The following is a 6000-nucleotide window of genomic DNA, read 5'->3' on the forward strand; positions in this document are numbered from 1 at the left end:
CTGCTATAACCTCCAAAAGGACTTCCCAGGAAAAAAAAGTCAAACTGGAGGGATAGACAAATATTGGTCTTGGCTACTCTGGCTGTTCATCTTCCCAGAAATAGGTCCTGGGGAGGTGGCCTCCTCACACAGGGTCTGCCCAGTTGTTCCCATCATATTGGGTTCCACATTGCTAAATGGAAAATTTGAAAATAGCACCTCAAACTCAACATGTCCCACATTCAACTTGTATCCTAGTGCCCCACACATTGGCATCTCCCTTGTGTTTCTTTCCTTAGAGAATGGCTCCCACGCTCTGCAAATTCAGCCAAGCTAGGAACCTCGGGGTTAGCTGAGACTTCCCCTCTCCTGGGCCCCCTTCCTTCTCTCCTGGACCCCCTTTCACCCTCAGTCCCTGAGCAATGACAATTCATTTTGCTTTCTTGTTGATTTCCAAATCTGCTGCGAAAGAGGAAGATTCCTCATTGCTGCACTTCCTGCCTGCGTTTAGGCTTACATCCTCTCTCCCTGGACAGCTGTGCTGGTCTCCTGGTCATTTTCCCTGCCACAAGTATTGTTGTGCCAGTCCAGTCTCCTAATCTATACCTTCTGTCCTGCAGTCAGAATGAGCTTCCCAAAGCACAGATCTAATCATATCACTCTCCGATGATTTTATCTTGTTACAATCTCCCTGATACTTTCAATATAAAATCTTAAACGACTTTGTCCAGCCTGTAAGACCCTTTGTGATTTGGCCCCCGCTTACCTTGTTCTGAGCCATTTTTCACCTCTTCACACTCCTTCCTGTGCTCCACACATTTTGAACCACTTCGTTTGGAAGTTTAAGTAGTTATCAGTCCTTGTGGCTCCCCGAAAAATACGTTTTTGTTTTGTTTTGTTTTTGAAACAGGCTCTTGTTCTGTCACCCAGGCTGGAGTGCAGTGGTGTGATCATTCCTCACTGCAGTCTCAATCTCGTGGGCTCAAGTGATCCTCCTGCCTCAGCCTCCCGAGTAGCTGAGACTACAGGCATGCACCACCACGCCCTGCTAATTTTTGTATTTTTTGTAGAGACGGGGTTTCACCATGTTACCCAGGCTGGTCTCGAACTCCTGGGCTCAAGCGATCCACTTGCCTCAGCCTCCCAAAGTGCTAGGATTACAGGCGTGAGCCACTGTGTCTGGCCAAAATACATGTTTTTATCCCCACTTTTAAGTGAAGAATCCAGGCCTCAAATCACAGAGCTGCTAAGTGGCAAAATCTGACTGTAAAGACACGCCTCTCTGACTCTGAAGATCAGGGTTTTTAAGACAGAATAGAGGAGCCTGGCATACTTTGTGGAGTCCACCAGGTCTGCAGTGAGGAAGAGGGGGAGATGGAAACGTTGCGACTCAGAAAGCCTGACATCACCTCATTGTAGCCCTGTCCTTTTTCTCTGACCCACATGATGTTGCAGATGTGAGGGGTGACTGAGCCCCAAGATTAATAATCATTGCAAAACTCACTGGGGCCAAGGAGAAAGCAAACCATTCATCATGTGAACTGTGCTCAGATTCCATTGCTTGAGTTTAATCAGACTAATGAACCAGCTGGCTTCCTTTCTAAAATGATTTCTGCTGTTTCCATAACCGAATAACAGCACAGCAGGATTTGAAAGGGAGAGAGAAGAAAATTTGGGGAGAAAAGACATCCTCCAAGTTAGCCAGCTGACAAGTTGGCTGTGCTGATAAATGCTGGGCAGAGTGGCTGGGGTATGAGGAGGAGCTGTGTGGGACTTTGCTGATGTCTGGTCCAGGTCCATTACCTCCAAGCAAATATTCCCAAGGAAGAGAGGAGATTTTTTAAAGGGTGGATAAGGACAGCTCCAGGGGACTTACAGGCCAGTGTGTTCAAAGAACAGCCAGGGTATTGAAGGAAGCTGAACCCAATGAATACATTCATTTATCTAACATTTATTGATTCTGCTGTTCCTCGCAATGTTTTAAACACTGAAAATACAGTGATGGGCTCTGCCTCAAATAGTTTAAAATCAAGGCAATTATTTTCAAATATCTTTAAACCACAAAATCATTTGTTCATACAAAGCCTTTAAGATAAATCCAACACTGAAACAAAGGCAAAGTTCTATGTGGCCCCGATGAGCCCCCTCTAAACGCTACACAGAGTTAAGTGGACCATGCTGAGGAGCAGGACTCACGGGCAGAGGACATAGAGCTGTCTTCTAACATCTGATGGGGATTCTGGGGAAGAAAGGTCTGACGAATCCATTGTGGTTCCATGTTAGCCAAAACTCTATTAAGAAGAAACAGCAGAAAGTGAACCCAAATCTCTGAATTACCAAGCTACAGAAAGAACAGGGAAATGAATGGACTTCATGAACAACTGGAACCAGGGATTGCATGTCATCAGTTCTGTATCTCCCCCTCCCCTCTCCTCCTAAGCCCAATCTTATCTCTGCTTCTTTCTGAACTTCAGCCTCATCCTCTCACCCTCCAGACCAACTTTCTTTAGATGGCAAAAAACAATGATATATTGTCTTGGTTCTAACTTTTAAAATCCCAGGGAAGGAATTTGATTGACATGACTGAAGTGCTTGCTCACTCTTGGACCAGCCATCTGTGGCCTATGTGGAGGAGAAGATCACGGAAGCTCCAGCTGATTCCATGGGGCTGGAAGGAAGTTCCATGGAACTCCCTTGAAGGACCCAAGAGATAGAATCAGAGACAACAAGCCAAAAGTTAGAGGGAAATACATCTTGGCTCAAGAAAAGAAAAAAAGTTCTAATGGTCAGAGATGATAAAGAGTTTCTCCTGCTGCTTCTAGCAGAATATAATACATTTTTCCCTCATGTGATTTACTCAGAGTCAGGCTGCCTATTTATTTGGGAAAAGTTTTTTGTAGGTTTTGTTTTAGAGTGCACAGGATGTGATCGATAGGCCCTTACAGAATGCCTAAGTATGTCACGTTGGGCTGAACCTCTCCTCGTTCAGTAGTAATAATAATAATAATGGTGGCTACTGAATATCATGACATTAATTTCATACTTTATCTTACTTAATCTTTGAATAAGTCCTTTAGGATGAGTCTTATTTCATTTTTCATATAAGGAAACCAAGAGTGAGAAAAGTTAGGCAACTTGCTCAAAGTTACTCAGTTACTAAGTGGTGGCGCTGGGATTTGAACCCGCAAAGCCTTGCTATTCATCGTTGCCCTATATTGCCTTCAAGACCCATCCTCCAACACCAACCCTGTCTGTTTCTTTTTTGGCCAGGGTAAGTGCCTGCCTGACATTCAATTGGCTCTGGGGCTTTTGAAATTATGGTTTTAGCATGAAAAATGTCAGTGCTAGAGAGAGAATGAGTGACTGGGAGAGATATTGAGGTGGGGGTGGGGGGAATGATTTAAAAGTAGAAGATTGGCCGGGCACAGTGGCTCAGATCTGTGGTCCCAGTATTTTGAGAGGCCAAGGTGGGCAGATCACCTGAGGTCAGGAGTTCCAGACCAGCGTGGTCAACATAGAGAAACTCTTTCTCTACTAAAAATACAAAAATTAGCCAGGTGTGGTTGCACTCACCTGTAATCCCAGCTACTCAGGAGGCTGAGGCAGGAGAATTACTTGAACCCAGAGGCGGAGGGCTCAGTGACCTGAGATCACAGCACTGCACTCCAGCCTGGGTGACAAAGTGAGACTCCCTTTTTTAAAAAAAAAAAGAAAAGAAAAAGAAAAAAGCAGAAGATTAAAATTCATTCGTCCACTCATTCCACAAACATTTGCTGCATTACTAATACTCTAGAGATAACTCAAAGTACCTTCTAGTCTACTCCATACTCTACATTCTAAGGGAGTCCCCACCCAGAGGCCTTACCTCAGTGAGTGGCCATGAACATTCGAGTACCCATGTCCTATGCCATGTGGTAGCCCACACGCTGACACCTTGACTGGCCCATTTGATCACCTGACATAAGGATGGCCAACTAACCTAGAGGTTGGCCAGTGGCTATAACTTGGGCTTGCCTTGAAAAGATGAGCTGGGACAAAAGGATCCTCCTGCTCTGAAAACCTAAGCCAAGAGACACAGAGAGAAATTGCCAGTTAACTCTGGGAAGAGAGGGACGAACTTACGGATTTGGGTGCTGGTATGGCCATATGGATTGGATGACCATACATCCCAGTTTGCCATGGAGAATCCCAGTTTATCCCAGCATAATTAGGACTAGGACTCCTTTCTCTCTCATAAGTATCCTAATTTGGATGAAAAAGCTATTCAATCACCCTAATTATAGACCACGATGTGAAGCAGAATGGGAGAAGGAGAGGGAGGAGAGAAGAGACTGAGGTTAGGCCTTGAAAAGCCCTGTGGTTCAGGCTAAGGAGTCTTGATTTTTATGCTGAAGGCAATGGGGATTTTAAGCATGGAAAGTATGAGTTCATATTTTTTGCTTTTAGAAAGAGTACCCTGATGAAGTGTGAACAGCTGATCAGAGATGGGTGGAAGTGGAGGCAAGGAGATCACCTGGGAGGCTCATTGAACAATCCAGAGAAAGGCCGGCTGGAACTAGACCAAGTGACTGCAGAGATGAGAAGGCAGATGTGCTCAAGGAACATCCAGGAGAAAGAGTTGAAAGAATTTTGGAGACTGATTAAATTTGGGGGATGAGGGAGAGAAAGATGTTAGGGGGAAGAGCAAACTTCTTGTTTGGGCAACTGGTGAACAATGCCACCTTTCACCTAGAAGGTGTTGCTAGTGGCAGGAAGCTTTGAACATGTTGGTTTTGAAGGCCATTATGTTAGTCAGAGTTCTCCAGAGAAACAGAGCTGACAGAAGGATGGATGGATAGATAGACCGATTGATATATTAAAGGAATTGGCTCACACCGTTGTGGAAGTTGAGGAGTCCCACAATCTACTATCCACAAGCTGGCAAACCAGGAAAGCCATTGATACCTGCAGAGGTAGTCTAAAGGCTTAAGAGCTAGGAGCTTTGATGTCAGGGGCAGGAGAAAATGGATATCCCAGCTCAGGAAAAGAGAGAGAGAATTTTCTCTTCCTCCTCCTGTTTGTTCTATACAGGCTGCCAATAAATTAGATGGCACCCACCCACATTGGTGAGGGTGATCTTCCATACTCAGTCTACTGATTCCAGTGCTAATCTCTTTGAGAAACACCCTCTCAGACACACCCAGAAGTAATGTTTGCCCTGCTATCTGGGCATCCCTTAGCCCTGTCAAGCTGACACGTAAAATTAACCTTTGTAGCTATCAAAGTGGCAACTAAATGATTAGAACTCAATTAAGGAAGAGGGGTCTGGGCTGAAATGCTGAATGGTGTGTGGTTGTCAGGGAGGTAGTTTCATTCATGGGAATGGAAAGAGCACACAGAAAAGACGAGTAGCGTGAGGAGAAGGAGGTTGAGAGAGCTGAGTGGTGAGAACAACCCTCACAGCTGTCTATACTTCTGTGTTTCTTACTCTCCTTTGTATTCTAGTTATATTTTTTCTTGTCATTCTCCCCCATAGAGTGCAATCTTTTTGAGGTCTGGCACCCTTGTAATCTTTGAGTCACTCAGCACAATGCATTTGCATAGCATGTTGTTAGTATGTATTTGACTGAATGACGGAAGTGTTTTAAAGGCCCATGAGATTGACCACCAAGAGATCACTGATAACCTTGGGTGGGTATTTTTTCATGATGTGCTGGGGCAGATGCCAGGATGCAATGATACATGGGACACAGGGTGAAGGGAATGCAAACCAGTAACTCAAGCTATAATCTGGGCTGCCTCCCTTTCCTCTAGCCCATCCTCTTGTTATAGTAGGTAGCTAGTCAGATGTAAGCAGGGCAGGAGAGTATCACCCTCCACCAGGAATGTCAGGCAACCATCAGGTGATGGTCAGGTGGTGTTAAGCTGTCTCTCTAAAATAATAATTGGTCACAGCCAGTGCCAGAGAAAGGCAGTCTCCTGATAGGTAGAAAAAACCTGAAACTGGTGATCAGCATCTTCCCAATAAGATCTCAAGGCTTG

This window comes from Rhinopithecus bieti, unplaced genomic scaffold, assembly GCF_001698545.2.
Source record: "Rhinopithecus bieti isolate Rb0 unplaced genomic scaffold, ASM169854v2 scaffold_2432, whole genome shotgun sequence".
In the NCBI taxonomy this organism is placed as follows: Eukaryota; Metazoa; Chordata; class Mammalia; order Primates; family Cercopithecidae; genus Rhinopithecus; species Rhinopithecus bieti.